Raw genomic sequence first — 16,969 nt, forward strand, 5'->3', positions numbered from 1 at the left:
TAATCAGATTACCACAGAGACATTTAGTTATAAGTTTTTTGCTTTTTTTCTTTGAGACATAGAGCACTATCACTGTCTAAATCATTCAGAATACTTCAGAGCAGTCTAAATACTTCTGAGAAAGTGATCTTCAGGATTAGAAAGAAATTATTTTAGTTAAATATATTTTAACATGAAATGTCATAAAAGCCTTCTTTGGTTCAAAATGAGAAATAGGGAATTTTTTGGGGGTGCTAACTGACATGAGGAGGTACAGGGATCCAGGGGGTCCAGTGATGGATCTCTAATCAACTAATGCATTATGTAAATGTGCCACCCTGTCTTATTAAATTCAAGTTTGCAGAGAAAAAAAAAAGGGGGAATAAATGACATTAAAAGAATTTTGGGAATTTTTAGGCTATTCTTTTTAAGTTCTCAGATACCTGGCAAGCAGCATCAGAAGTAAAATTTTCTCATAATTTCTTTTCTAGACATTTCCTTCACCAGGCCAATTCTACACTCAAAATGAAATATGTCATATTAGCTCTGGTCCTTTCGACAGCTATGCAATTACTGAACAACAAGCTCAAAGATATTTGCAAGAACAACAGTCCTTGCCTGGCTTTCCACAGCTGTTTCTGCTCTCGCCTCCCATAGGACACTTGACAGAATAATTACCAAGCATGGCAGTATATCAGCTTCATATTCAGACCTGACTTTTACATCTCTTGGCATGCCAATCCGACACAAGATGCAGTGGCAGCCAGAATGGGAGCTCCCACTGACAGAGTTTGTCCCAGGACACTGAAAGAGTTAAAAACCACATGGCAATCTTTCCACGCTATCACAGGCAGTTAATCTCACTTGAAGGAACACATTTTGCCTGTAGACATCATAGCCCCGGGGTGTGAGCAGGAGAGGGGCGAGCGGGGCAGAACAGGAGTGGCCGAAGGGCACAGGGGAAATGGCTGGGAGAGAGCTGCCAGCTGCCTCCCCAGGGACCCAGCCCACGGGTCACCTCCTTAGCCAGGGACGCAAAGGAGCACCTGACTGTCCCCGCATACCCCACCCCTGCGCAATGCAAATGAAGCCATTCCCCGAGCTGCATTGCTGCGGGAGCAGCTGCCAAAATGCCCAGCGGCTTCGGTGAGACCAGTATTCACCAGTATTTCTCAAAGAGGAGAGATGTGTCTACTGCACGGAAACCGTGTTGATGCCTCCTGGCAACGCTTTAAAGCCCCCTCCCCCGGTTCTGCCCTGCAACCTTTCTTCTGCTGATACAAGAACCATGTATGCTTCGATGCCTTCAAAGCCCACACGAGTGTTACAGAGAGATTTAATTCTCTAGAAGGTGATTGTGAAGTACTCGCTAATTATAGGAACTGCATTAAAGTGTTCCCAAAGAATATATCAGCCTGAGGGCAGAAAGAACTATTCCCAAGAAATAACATATTAGGCTACTGGGCTTTTTTTTTTTCCTGCTTGGTGAGCATCCTCCAGCAATGTGCATTTACTTTAAAATTATTTATCTGAATGCATTTGAATTGATTATTGTCACTATCCCTCTATCGCAGGGAATTATGCTGCATAATTGTAACTGAAGCTGTGCTGTCTGGTTGGAAGCGATCACACAAGATGCAGATTTTATTCCCTGAGTGAAGAATGCAAGTATTTCCATAGCAAAGTATTCATGTTTAAAGTGAAGTCTCCTTGAGTGTAGGTGTTTATAATTCCAGATTCCTTTAGAGCAAATATTTGTGTCTATAAAATTCATTTGCAAAGGATTTGACAGGATGTGTGGATGTGTACAGAAAATAAAGGTCAAAACCATAAAAGTGTACTGAAAAGGATAAAAGTAAAGTCCTTGAAGTATGGTGTGTGAGTGTTGGCATGCATGTGCTACAGGTAAGAGCCATTTTAAACAAAATATCTGTACCTGTGTAGATGTAAATGTGCAGTTTTCTCTACCCCACAGAGAGAGATATTGTGTGTGTGTGTGTGTGGATGTGCACGTGTGCACGAAGGAGAGGGAGAAAGAAAATGAGGGGGAGAGTGGGAGGAAGATAGCTACAGAGCCAGAATTCCTTTTTTTATTTTTCCTCCCATCAAGATGATTATAGTGTCCTTAGAAATGAGAGGGCTCTACCAAAGATTTTCAATTTCAAAGAAAAGTTCTCGGTGAAAGCTCATCCTCTCCATCTCTCATTAGTAGTGAGAAAAGCCTTTAACATAATCTAGCATAGAAAAGCAGAAGAGTGTATTTCCCTCCCAAGTCAAGCAAAACATTTCACAGGCATATGATCGTATAAAGAAGAAAAAGAAGCAGCAAGACTTTTAGACGACTATGAATACAAATTTAAAAATATTAATGCAGCTTGGAGCTATTTAGGGGTAACCTTTGATATAAAACTCCTGTGGTAGCTTCATTTCTGGTGTCCGTGTCCTATTTTTTCTATAAATTTGGGTTGGATTTTTTTTAATATCTGCATTTTATGTCCCCAAATAGACTCTGTGTGTGTGCAGGAGGGAAAAATCTCTCTTGCTTGCCTGTGTCTAGATGTGGACAATGGCTCCATGTGTTCTGTCATGCCCTAGAAGCTCCCAGCCATCTGCTGAGCATGCCTGCAGCTTTGGCACAAAGTCTGCAGTTGCAGGTGTGCACTGAGGCAGATCTCATGGCTGCCCACTGTTATCTGTGCAATCTGGGTTGAATCCATCCTGTGCACCCAGTGTGCAGTGAGGAGGAGGATGAATGTCTGAGCAGATGAAAAGAAACACAAAAATCACTGAGCTCCAGCTTATCAAATCACATCCAGCAGCTCTCACTTCACAGCACTTATGAATGGGTCCTGTTTCAAATTAAATTAATCATGTTGAATAATATTATCATAGTTTAAAAATTCCTATGCATTTAGGGCCAAACCACAACTTAAGAAGTTTACTTTGTTCAGTACATCAGATCCTAGAGAATTTCCATGGCATCTTGAATCATAGAAGAGCTTTGGTTGGTAGAGACTTTTAAAGGTTACCTAGTTCCAACTCCCATGCAATGTGCAGGGACATCTTCAGCTGGATCAGGTTGTTCTATGCCCCATCCAGTCTGGCTTTGAACCAGGTGTGAGTCATCCACATCTTCTCTCCATATCACATGTTCCAGTGTGCCACCACCCTCTCCTAGTGAAGAATTTGTTCCTACTCTCTAACCTAAGCTTACCGTCTTGGAGTTTAAAGCCATTTCCCCTAGTTCTGTCACTTCATGTCCTTGTGAAAAGTCCCCATCCAGCCTTCTTGTAGGCCCTCTTTAGGTACACAATGAGAAGGCCATAATGAGGTCTTGTTGGAGGCTTTTCTTCTCCAGGCTGAACAAACCCACCTCTCTCCTTTCCTCAAAGGAGAGCTACTCCATCCCCCAATCATCTTCATGGCCCTCCTTTGGTCCTGCTTCAACAAATCCATGTTCTTGTTACATTGGTGGCTCCAGTTGGTGTGGGCTCCAATTGTGGGGTCTCACCAGAGTGTGCAGAATCCCCTCCCTCACCCTGCTGCCCACGCTGCTCTCAAAGCACCCCAGGACAGGGCTGCCTTGCTGGACTAAAAGTGCACATTACCAGCTCATGTGCAGCTTTTCAACCACCAGTACTTCTAATCCTTTTCATCAGGGCTGCTCTCAATCTCTTCACCCCCAACCTGAACCATTTCCAGGGCCCTTACTTGGCTTTGTTGAGCTTCATGAGGTCCATGTGGACCCACTTCTCAAGAGTCTTCTCTAAGAGATTCCACTGGTCAAGTTTTATTAATTTCTCCAGTTGTACTTTTTTTGTTTTCTTTCCATATGCTGTGCGAACGGATTTTGTGGCACCTTTCTTTTTGGCACTGAATATTTTACAATCCTTTGATTAAATTACCTGCATTTCCATGTTATTTTCTGGAGGTAGAAGCTACTATTTAGTGACAACAAAAATAAAGACTAAAGGAAGTAAGAAAAAAAAAACCCTTCCATTTTCTTCTCTTCCTTCAAGGAAGACTCATGTAGCACAAATGGAAGTTGCAGGTTCATTTGCTGCCAGAGCCAAAAGCACAAATCAGACACTGATGCTGACATAATGAGCAATTCTGTATGCCTGGGAAACTATCATCTAGCTAGTTTGCATTACAGAAGATTCAAAGATATTTAATGGACAAATATGTGTCTAGAGATGCTAGGTCTAAGGCACTACTAATCTGTGTCAAGTATCAAATCAACTGTCTAATATTAGATGGCAAGTCTCCTGGCTTAAAGCAGTGTGCATATGAAAAGGTTCTTTTCCCTGTTTTTTAGTATCATCCCTGTGATTGCCAAAATATATAGGAACTGTAGAAATTTTATGTGCCAGAAAAAAAAGAATGAGGAGTGGCAGGCTGATATACTGCTTGTAGTAAGTTAGCAGATCTATAGAATAAATTTTTATGAAATATAACCAGAAAATACATGACATAATCTTTACAAAGACATGTGCCTTGTAAACATGCTGGGACTCCCAGCCTATACTGCCCCAGCTTTTCCAGCACTTTTGCCTGTTACCTCACAAATATAAGCTGCATAATTTTAGTAGTTAGTATCTGAAACATTATGAGAGCAGAACAGTAGCAATTTACATATTTTTTAGCTCAAATACAAAGCCATAAGGACCCCAAAAAACCCAAAACAAGCCCTATGAACTGAACACCTTAAATACTATAGAAGACCTTTACTACACTTACAGTTTGTATAAAAATGCAACTTTATGTTGTAAGGCCATAAAGAAGCAGTATTTTCTTTGATTTCACTGTGGCGCATGAGAACTCCTCAGTGTCGGTGATACATACCCAGAGTGAGCTTGTCCATAGGCAAACTCCTGAGTATTCTGTCACTCACCATTAGCAATTATCTCAATATGTTTACAGTGTAGTAATACAGGAATTCTGCTGTAGGCTAGAAGAGATAAATGATACCTCTGCTCAGCCAACAGCTCCTTCTTGTAATAAATTACAGGCACTTATCAGTTCCCAAAATATTCCTTAAAGACTTATGAAATAAATTTAAAAAAAAATATAAGTAACCCTAATTCTTCAGAAGTCACTCCAGACTGATAGAACACTATACATCTATTTAATTTCAAGTCTACAAATTGAATAGTGGGGCTGGCAGAATGAAAAAGGATTTCTTTGAAAAACATTCCATCACAAAAGTATTCATTTGAAATGAATCAATTACTGCAGCACTGCGATGTCCTCTTTCATTTGTTACCATTAGGCAACTTTTCAAAAAACAGTGGAAAAATTTAAAGTTATGGTGTAGAAAGCCAAAAAGAAAATGCAATATAATACAAACAAGCCTTTTTTTTTTTTTAATCTGTACTTTTTTATTTCACTTGGTGTTAAATGATGATAACATAAAATAGAAGGAGGAGAGGCATTAAGTTCTCTCCTGCCAAAATAATTCAATATGACACAAGCATTGAAATTAGGATTTTTTAAAATTACAACCAAAGATCCCTCAAAAAAGGTAACCCTAGCCTAAACTTTTCAAAAGCTGGGCAGTGGTGAGGGGAGGGGATCCTGGAGGTAAGCTCCTTCATTCACTCTTGTGAGTGTGACCTTCTCAGGGTTCAGCTCACGATTGCTCGCATTGAATTTCCATAGAGATGGGCAATGATGAAGAACTTTATTTTTCATGTAGCTCCAGGGGGAGTGCCTAAAATTGACATTGAAGCTAAGTACACTAGATTAAAAGAAACAGCTGTATGTAATAAGTCCCGAGTCACATTGTTGTATCATCAGAAGAACATTCTGAAAACAAGAAATCTCTTCTGAACTCTGAAGAGGTTTATGGTTCAGTATTTATCATCATTAAGTGGAATTTCCATGCATAATGACAGGACGCAGTCAAACTTCTGCATATTTCACCCAGTCACAGATAGAATTTGGATTCTACTAAACATAATGCAGCATAACATAATTTCTGTTTTGAACGAAGCTTGAAGAGGTGCTGATATTTTCTGCTATTACTTTTGTGATCTTTATGGTTTCTGCTTGTCCTCACATCTAGATCTGTATCAGGTGGAAAACTCCTTTTTAATTTCAAAGTTGATCTGGCTTTAATTGATCCAAAATTTGCATGCATGGCCCTGAGGTTGATGTGATTAAGGTTTCACCTTTTAACAGTGAGCACCGTCTAATGCTAGAGGGTCATACAGCTTTGACCTCAAATACACCAAACCTTCTTACCTCTGTATCTCAGAGGAGGCAGTACTGAGAAAAGGTCAGACCAATCTGTGTCAAAATTGAGGGGTAAAAGGTGAATGACAACTTCCACTCAGAATTCACTGTCTCTGCTTTAACATGTTTCAAGTGGGCAGTCTTGGATAGTGATGCACAGGTGTGCATGCTGGGCCTCTAACACGCTATGCCTCCTGTCATGCTGCATGTTTGATACAATTTTCTCATATTTAATGTAACCTCAAGGGCATGGCAAAACCTGTGTAAGAGAGGCATCTGTGCTGAGAGCAACTTGAGTGTAAGGGTGCAAAATCTCATCTCCTGTAATAGCAGGGTGGCAGGCTGCAGGTGAGCCATGGTATATGCTAAGGCTACAAAGCTGAAGACATCTGCCTTTGGATTTGGCTGTTAATGTGTTGCTGCTGACTGAGCTGCTAAATTATTGTTGTCTTTAACTCTGTCATGAAGACGCCTCTGTGACTGTGTGTTCTTCTTTGCATGCAGTTCCATACCATTAAGATGTTTTAATAAGGTAAATATCAATGTATTTTGATTTTATTTTTTTGCCTGATTTCCCAGCTGGTCAGACAGGGTATATTAAAAGCAGCAATTGTGGAGATGAAGAAGGCATTAGAATGTTTTTGGCCACAGACTGGATGCTTGCAGTCTGAAGGAGGCTGTTGTGCTGCCCCTCTCTAGGAACAGTAGACTGAAAGCATGAGTCTTTTTAGATAGAGCCATTTCTTTTCTAAGAAATTGAGAATATTGTGCATTAGGAGTCCAGGTGGTATTCAGGACACTTCAGGGTCCCTCTACAGGCTATCAGGTAATGAAGTGGATAGTTGCTCTTTTAATGACAGGTTAAGCAGCTGTTCAATTTCCTTTTTGCATATGCTACACAATCTATGGGTTGCAGCTGACTTATTTCTAGTTTATTTCTCAGAAAAGTGAAGCAAGATAGGGACTGACTGGGCTTTGGTTTATCCTGTGTGCCAGCTGCCAGGGTCTGAGCACCTACATTAACTTGGACATGAACATCCCCCACAACTACAGCTCATCCTACGTCCTCCCTGCCCTTCACTTGTCCATCTGCACTCAGAAGAGATGAAGGTCACCAGTAACTGATTTTGCTAATAGTTCTCATCAGCTCTCACAGTGCCCAGAGAGCATTTCTCTCCCTCAGAAGAGCCTCACAGGGAGATTTGAAAGGTTATTTAGTATAGAGGAGTATTTTCTATGTAGCCCCAAGTCAAGCCTGCCCAGATCCTGCAGAAAACTGCATCAATATGCTTGCTTGGAGATCAAGTCCAAAGTTTCCTATATGGGCCATAGACATGGAGACCTTGGTCCATGTCAAAGTTAGGTTAATTCAGCCAAGTGCAGAATTTGTCAGCAACAGACAAGGTGACCCTAATTGGTTCCTTGATGATTTGAAGTTATTGTTCCTTTCCTTGCTAGATGCCTGAGAGGATCAGAGTCTGCCCTAAAAGCATTATTGTGTGGCATTGTGACCTCTTAGCTGTGCTGTTGAACATGCATAAGACAGTCAGTCTGTTAACTAGTGATAGATATGTATCAGTATGTAAATGATTCCTGGCTCCGAATGGCATCTGCTCTGAGCCTTGCCACTCACCAAAAGGAGTGACATGGTGCCTGCACAGATTCACTGACACTCCTGCCAGCAGTAATTAGCTGGTGAACAGATAAAGAATGAGTTACATTACAACAACTGTCAAGAGTTTCACTGTGCCACTGTCCCAGAGGCACCAGCCACTTGCATTTGGTTCTCTTGTACTTGTGAGGACCTTTCCATCTCTAGCTGGTGAAAGAGGTACAAGCCTTCCTTGCAGTCACTTTGGATAGGTCTGCATGGCATACAGGGAGACTGCTTTGTCAAACTTTGAGTGACACAAACGTGGAACAGCCATCACTCATGGAGCTCCAAGCCAAGATGCAGCACTGGATAGCAGTGCTGGCTCAGGGCCTCCAGACATCTGCCAGCCAGGAACCCTGGCCATGGCTGTGTCTTGCCTCAACACACAGCACAGGTGTTGCCTCACTCTTGATCAAAAGTCTTAGCCACTTTGGGAACAGGCAGCTCTCCTGCTCATGACAAAATCCTGCAAAATTGAAGCTGATACAGCAGAGGATTCAAGTCTCAGCTGTGCGTTGAACTCCTGCTTTTATGCTTAGGTTTGGTTCATGATAAGGATCTGTGTGAAGGTCAGAGTTTTGTTTTATCATGTAGTCCCTGCACTGACTTCAGAGCTGCTACTGAAGAGGCAGTTTCTTTTTGTCCATGACAACCCTGTAGTCTTAACTAAAAACATCCAGTTAAGCAGTGAGTAGAAGAGAAGCTGAGATTTGTTATTCTGCTAAACATGATATGAATTTTAATGTTCCTCTTAGCATGTGAGAGAGAAGAGGTCAAAAAGTAATATATTAAATGCTTTTTTTGTAGGAAAATCAGTCAATTACTTGTGGTTCCAAATTAATTTATTTAAGATCAAAGGAACGACATTTTAAAAAATCATGGAACCAGCAGCGGAATTGTGTAACAGAAAATCAAAGGATTTGCACATGAAATACACACTGATGGATCAACTGTCTACTGCTGGATGATAGAGAGAGGCCTAGCATCACATAATAACTGGTTTTGTAATGTAATAAGGTCTAGGGAGGAAAAAAAAGGGCGAAATGTTAACCATTTTAAACTCACATCTGTCTGAAAAGAAATGCTAAAAAAATATGCCCTCAAATAAACAATTTGTAAGTTTGGATAGGTTTGACAACACTGACATTGCCTCAGGACTCCTAACTAAAACCAATGGTACAGTATGCTGAGACAATCTAATGTTGACATCTGTGCAAGAGCTGAATGCAAAGCAGGTCTCTGATCTACAGGAATTTTTGAGATTTCTAAGCTCACTCAGGACAAAAAGAAAAGGAAAAGAAATTCTGTGTGATGTTATAACAATAAAAAAGACTGTTTTAGTCAAAACATTAATTTTTTTTCCTGATAACTGATTTTTATTTTTTAAACCTTTTCATGATACAGTAATGAAAATTGCTGCAGGAAAAAAATAATGTGTCAGAAAAGAAGACTTTTGCTTTAAAGAACCAAAAAGAGGTATTTTGACAATTTCAATTTAAATTACCATGGGACTTACTAAAACCAACCGCCTTCTGTGAATATCTTCTGTTTTGACATATGGAACTTTGTAATGAAAAGTGCTTTTTACTGGAAATGCTCTAATTAGTTTTACCTTTCTTTCTTTTCATGGCACTGCCTGACATATGACATTGTAATATAATAGGAATTCTCTTTAGGTTCCTAAAGTATTATCTGAATAATTTTCCATATGTTAATTTTGTTTATGATATATTAAAATAAAATTTGCTAATTATATTTTTCCAGCATCATCAGATGTCTCCATGTTTGATCAAGAATACAGTTGGACATAATCCATTATGGTAGGTATCTCAGCACTAATGTTATTTGTTAATGGATATTTTCAACATTATCTGAACCAAGACATTTATTGTAACTGATCAAAGGATTTCCTTAGCCTACCTGGTACTTGGAGACATACTGAAAGATGCAGATGTATTTACTATAAATTCAGCCTCTGCATATGCTGAATTACTGAAATTTCAATGAGGCAAATGTAAGACTAACAAAGAACCTTCAGAATAAAACACAAATCACAAGAAGAAATTTGAAGACAGATTTTTAATGGCATCAGACTTCCATCATTGAGATTTTCAGAAGATTGTAAATCCTATGTAGGGATGAACAGACTTTTAGAAGTACCAGTTTCTCTAGTTGAGAGCACTGAGATCTAAAACAGTGACATATTTTGTTCAGCACAGAACTCAAATATTTAGAAGTGTATGCCTGTGTCACATGGACAATTTATAACATGAGGAGTAGAACATGTCATTAGTATCTATCAAATGGAAGCATAGGAAAAGCCTCTACATAATCCAGGTTAAAATGGTTCCATTTTTCAATGGTTCATATAGTAGCTTTCTCACCCAGAGGTATGTCACACATAAAAATTCATTAGTAATGCCAGCTAAGTGCTAAAGGACATTACTGCTGAGGCCCACAACTGTTACTCAGAAGAATTCAAGTCTTATTGTGGAAGAGTGTTTAATATGAAAAGGCTGAAATCATCTGGCGAAACAGCTTTATCTAGGGTGTTAATTTTCTCATATCTTGAAAACCTGTTTCATTTTCAGAAAAGGATGCCCAGAAAGTGGCCTGACACATTTTCTTCACACTTTCAGGCTACAGAGAGTTTATCTTGAGGAAATTGAATACTTCTCACTCTAGTGATGTGAATATTCACTTCACAGTTCAGTCCTGGTATCAGTGACACAGAAATAACACCCTTGGTCTCAGCTGCGAGTCCCCCTGCTTTGGCCCACAATTGCACATTGTTGTCAGTCACTTTCATGCCCATGTCTATTGACATCAATTAGAAATACGTCTTCCTTCACTGTAAAATGTGTAATTGCCCTTGGGTTTCTAAGGAACTAAAAGGGGTTCCCCTCCTGTGCCACCTGATAGCTACAATATTCCTCTGAAATAGGAGAGGACATTGGAAAGGCTGTAAAGGAAGCAGAAGTGATAAACATCAGCTTATTACTATGTATTATTCTGTGAAGCTCTCAGACTTGTAGGCACTGGACAGAGAAATCCAAGAAAATTGGATCCCTTCTACAAACAGTTCAGAGTCCTAAACCGCTCTTTCACCAGTGCAAACATATAGGAGAAATACCAACAACTGTAACATTCAAAGTTATGCCAATAACCACCTGGAGGTGATCTTTATGGATGAGCGTGAAGCAGAACATATTACAGTGGGGAGAAGGTCACAAGGAACGTCATTCATGTATTTAGTTACCTTGGGAACAAGCTTGTGAAGGTCTTTTCAATGATGCCTTCTCATTCCAGATGTTCAGTGCAGGCACGCTCACATTTTGTAGGCAATTACTAAGTAAACTCTGGTAGGAAGTCAAGGAAGCACCTTCTGGAAGGGGAGAGTGGCTTTCTGTTACAGGAAAAGCACTAGAGGACATGTCAAGTGCAGAATACTTTCAAGTAAAGTAAAAAGCATGAGTTGGTATTTCCTCTGGGATTCTGCACAGAATGTTATGGACTTACCAGGCTATCCAAAACACTGCATTTCTGTTCGTTTTTCCCACTAAAGAGGAGTGTTTCCATTGAGTTTTTTCAGAATTTCAAAATCAGGCAATATGAACCACAGTTCTGGGGAAGCCTGAAGATGTGTGATTACACAATGCTAGTCAAGAAATATAAAAATTACTGCAGACACAGACAGAGTCTGAAAACACAGCAGAAAATTCAGAAAATAGAAATTTTTTTCTGCTAGAACAATTACAGTGTAATCAAAGTTTCATTATAAATGAAACTGCAATTCCCACATTGAACATATGAAACAATTAGTGACTTTAATTTGCCTTGCTATAAAGGGAGTTTTGCTATAGCAGAGTTTACTGTGAAAATAGAATTGAGTGATTCAGTCGTAAAGTTACCTGGATGTTTTCAAATGGCCTGTACAAAAATATTTTCTGATACAAGCCTCTTTTGTCTTCTAACCACCAAAAGCACAGTCTTCTGGACAGGCAACTTATCCCCCTTTCCTCCTGAGAATGTGTCACACGCTCTTTTTGACCCCACCACTGTCTAGCCCAGGTCTTACAAGCAGGCAGAGATTGTTTGGCAGCTCTGGAACTAAAATGCAAAAATCAGCTATCCTCAGTTGCCCTTTTGCAGGGATGGATGATGATGTGGCTTATCAGAATGTGTCAGTGTTACACTGCCTTGGAGAAATACCACTTGCAAACACTCCTACACAGACAGCTCATACCTTGGCTCTGACTGTGATGGGAAATGGTGGAGCTGCAAGTTTGGGAGAGAAGCAATGGAGACTGAGTGGATCTTGGCTCTGTCTCCCCTGCATGACAGCTACTGTAACTGTACCGCACGTGGGTTGTTGAAATTGTTAGGTATTATGAGCCAGCATTAATAAGCTATTTCTCTGAGTCCCTTTCCCCAGCCAGCTGAAGGAGAGAATGAGTAATTGTGACTCATCTGATACTTTTGAGAGATCAGGTTTCTTCAGAATATTTCTAAGTTGATGTTGGTAACATCAGAATCTTTTTCTCAGCCCTGTGCCAGAGAGTCATAAGCCAGACCATTTTAGATGGACTACATACCATTGTCTACAAAATGTTGATTTTGTACCATCGTGTCTTTCTTCTGCTTCTACATGGCAAGGCAGAGTGAAACAAAGGAATTTCAGGTGCCAAATTAAATGTAGTTATTTACTTGACTGAAGTAGCTGGAAAACTTCCATTCTACTGAATTGCTTTTTTAAAGAAACAGAGGGAAATTTCTATAGTTTAGGGAGTGTGGAGGCCCTGACCTAGAATAGGTGAAGAGGAATCAAAAAGGGGACATCTAGAGGTACTCCCACAAGGGCCATCTGGCTAGGGAGAGGGAGCTAAAGCTGAGGGTGGCAATCACTGGGTTTGGTTAGGAAATCCAGTACAATTTGTGTCTAATGGCTCTGTGATATGACTGAAAAAGGCAGCTGGGATAAAACAACACCCTGGAAAGTAAGTAGATAGTAATAGTAGCTGATCTGCAGACAAAAAGAATTCCTCCAAAAGTGAAGGACAATGAGAGCTCACACCTAACTGCTGTGACAACCAATAGATTTTTTTTTGCCTGGAGGGATGGTAGCTGTAATTCATTTCCCCACCTGCTAGTCAGAGTGAGCAGATTTCCACAGCATGAGAACTCAAGCATGCATGCTGAGCCTGCTGAGGAAAATGAACAGTATCTCCACCCTGACAGCAGTGGCAAATGTCCTAGAGAAGTGTGTGTCCTAGATGTGATTGTTTTTTCTTTTTTAAACAAAATGCATGTATTTGAATGAACCTGCAGTAGGAAGCTTAGACTACCAAATCCTTACAAAATGACAACATCCTCCACAAAGCATGTTTATTTGTAATGTCATCTAAATCCAGTAATGGTTCCACATTTCAGTTGTCAGTGGTGGAGGATTGAGTCGAAGTCTTCAGTGGGTAGCTAGGTATTACTAGTGATTTTCAGTCCTGGATTTCGATCCACAGCAGCTGCTAACTCACTCTCAAAACACCATGGATTTGTTTAAATCTGTCCCAGCTTGGACCTTTACCAATTTCTGCCCACTCGCCGTATGGTTCATAATCCCTATCCCTGTAAATGTTATGACACAGCCCTATCCTGGTGGACAGCAAGGGCCGTAAGTGAAATATTCTCATGGTGAGACCTTTATTTTAGTTTTAATGGGTTTCTTATTTGTCATTTGTGAAAGTATTTTGCAGGGGCTTTTCTTCACTGCAGGTTTCCTTCTACCTGACAAGCTCTATCTGTTGCCTGGGATAACACACCCAGAAGCAGCTTGCAGGCAGCTGGGAAAATCCCAGTGCTGCTGGGCTGTGGCAGGGCCAGCAGTGGCCTGGGTGCCGTGGGTGAAGCAGGGAGAGCTCAGGGACAGTGGCACAGAGAGCTCATTCAGCCCTGGCTCCAACTCTGGCATGTGCTGCTGTGAAGGCACTGCTGGGCTTGGAGGGAGGTTTTGCTTTGTGAATGGCTTCAAGGACTGAAAAAAGAAGCCAGGGAAAATTATTGACTCAGTAGGGTTTCCATAAAATTTGATTTCCCTCCCCCCCAATGCTTTTTGGCTCCCTATCTCTAAAAACCTTACAGATCAATCAAGATACAGTTAGGAAATCTAATTAAGGGCCTACAGTAATAATGATGACCTTCCTCTATCCTGTTTTCTTTTTTTTTTTTTCTATATTGGACTTCTCTGGGAAAAACAGAGTCCTGGCACAAACAAAGCATTACTGTCTATTCCAGTGAAATTTTGCTTGCTTTAGAACCAGATCTCCCCTCTCTCTCTTTTGTGAATGTCAGTTTTACTTCATTTCATGGTTTCATGTATCATTTTATTTTCATTCCTCCTCTAAGTAATACTCGAGGAAATGAGATGCCTGAAATAATCAAACAGTGAAAGTCAAGTATGCAAAAATTAAACTCACTTAGGCACTTTAGCTAAGCTGACTGATCTTGGACATGGAAATTTTTGCAGTTTGAATTCTGCTCAGGTCAGCAGCAAGCAAAGTTCATTATTTTCTGGTGATTGTTTTGTGGCGTATAGGATATAGATTGATGTTTTCTTCCTTTAGAATAGGTTTTATATCCCCTGCTCTCTGTAGGCTAGAAATGGGAACTACATACAGCTGGACAGAAGGGGATTTCAGCTCCCCTATGAAATATGGAACAATTGCTTCCAGGCCTGGAAGGATTTCAGACCATCAGACCTTCAAATTGCTTCTGATATTGTGTATGAATAGAAAGTGTTGTAAGCCATTTTTAAGAAGTTTGAAGTGCTAGGGGAGGAGCTAGATTTCCTTTTCTATTCAACCAGCACAAGCTGTGAAAGACTGGGTATAATCAAGTGGGTCAGGTGAAGGAAAGGCTGGAGTGCTCTGGCAGGGCCCAGCTCTAGCTGTGCCATATTTCTGGACAGCACTGTGCAGAAGGATCTTCATCCTTCCTTTCTCCCAGCTGAGGAAACACCTCTACCCACTTTCTTCTGTCTTCCTACAATACTGTGTTATCTTACTTCAGGAAAGTACCATAACTTCTCTAGGATCCTAATCCTAGTTTTCCCCTAAAAAACTAGTGCTAGTTCTGAGCAATCTTCCAAAGTGCTAAAATGCTTTTCTTTCTTCCCAACAATTTTATCAATGTCAGTCTTTTATTGCTAGGCATTGTATCTCCAGCTTTAACTCCTGATGTGTGAATGTGGTGGTCGTTTGTTGGGGTTGTTGCCGTGTAACTTAGTGCCCCCCATTCCTCACAGTGACTGGGAGAGAACAGAGCAAGCACAGAGGAAGAACTGTGGGGAAATTTGGCTGACAAGCTGCACCATGCAGTCCATGAGGTCTTGAGCTGCATATGATCAGGGCAGGGTTGGCAAATACAAGTAGAAACTGGGGAACAAGTGATGCTTGTGAGCAATACAAGATGAAGAACATGAGAGCTGGCCCAAGGGTAGTGTCCACACAACAGGATTCCAAGGAAGATGTTGACAAGGCCAAAGCTAGAGGAGCAACCACAGAAGTGTCAAGAACTGCTCTAAGGCAGTGCTGAGATGAAAGCCATACAGACACTCAACTAGACATTTCTGGACATAGAAAATGTTCAAACACCCATTCTGCTCTCTTCAGTTATTGTTCTTACTTTCTGAGCTGGTCCTGAGGTACTCTGGTAAACAAGCTGTGCCTTTCTTCATCACTGGATACCAAGGTGAAATACCAGTCATGGGTGTTGGACGCTATCCACCTTTCCCTGCCCACAAAGGAAGTGAGGGAAGCAGCACTCACAGACTGAGCAGCTGTGTAAGAACCCATAACATTCTAGAAGTGATTTGTCACATGTGGTTTTGGCCCCTGCCAGAGATGTAAGGAACTTTGAAAGCACAGCGGAGGGAACCACAAAAAAGGCTGTGATACTAAAAACTGTGACTGTGATACTAAAAACTGTGACTTCATACTGAGCATTCATCTTAGTCAGTGGGAGAAAAAGTTTTAGTCTGTTAAGGTCGCAGCTAATTAAACTCGTCAATGTAATCTACTTGTTCCATGATAAACCCTGGATTGATTTACCACCTGCCATCTGTGACATTACACTTGTAAGCATTTAAAAGCAAGGCAAATTATTGGTATGCTGTGTTCATAAGAGGCATAATAAGAGAATGAGAATTCTGGTCCAGGCTTAGTGTCCTTTGCATATTATGTCAGTCAAAGGTTATATTATTTATTCAAGAAGATCTTCAAGAAAACCACCTTCATGCTCTCCCTGTAGGGCTGCCTCACAGGGATTCAAATGCTACCATGTGTTTTGCAGTTCTCCAAAATTCTGTAGCTGGAATATATGTGTATTTCTCTCCTGACTGCCCTAATAAAAAACTCATTTTATCACTGGGGGAGTATATGCAATTTAATGGGAATGGTAAAGGCTGTTAAAGCATGAAGTACCTGCAGGACTTGTTTAAAGTGTTTGGTATATCTGGCAGTCCACCAAGCTGATGAAAGCCCTTGATGTTTCGTGACAATCACAATAAAACACAGCTGAGTGGGTTGTCTTGGCTGAAATCCTTATTTTCCTACTCAATTTTTATGCCTTTTTATTAAAGTTTAATGCAGTGAACATGGAGTTTTATGCTCATTTAAGGTTTAATTATGAAGCCATGCTTTTTGCATCATAAAAAAAGTAAAACACATTTTCTTGTAAAAATATCTCTGGCTTTAAATCTTTGGATTCTGGTGTAAAAACAAATATGTGGTATTCCCCTTTTCCTCCTCTTTTAGATTTTTGATCTCCTATGCTAGACACAAGCTCTGCAGACACTGCGTTGCACTCTGATACCTGTAGTAAAAAAAAAATGTTTGCAAATAAACTCCTTGGAGGCCACAGAGCCAACAGGATTTCCACTGAGAAGAATTCTAATCAAAATATAGATATCCTGAAGAGGCCAAGAAGGGCTCTCTGTGATTCAGGAATAGTGTCCTAGGTCATTCCCCTTGCAGCAATACACCTGCATTGAAAAATAACTCCTACAGTACTTTGAAACTTTCAGGCTACTTTAAAAGCAGCTGGAGG

The sequence above is a fragment of the Agelaius tricolor genome, unplaced genomic scaffold (genome assembly GCF_023055355.1).
Source record: "Agelaius tricolor isolate 1412-34295 unplaced genomic scaffold, bAgeTri1.0.p SCAF_1, whole genome shotgun sequence".
Classification (NCBI taxonomy): Eukaryota; Metazoa; Chordata; class Aves; order Passeriformes; family Icteridae; genus Agelaius; species Agelaius tricolor.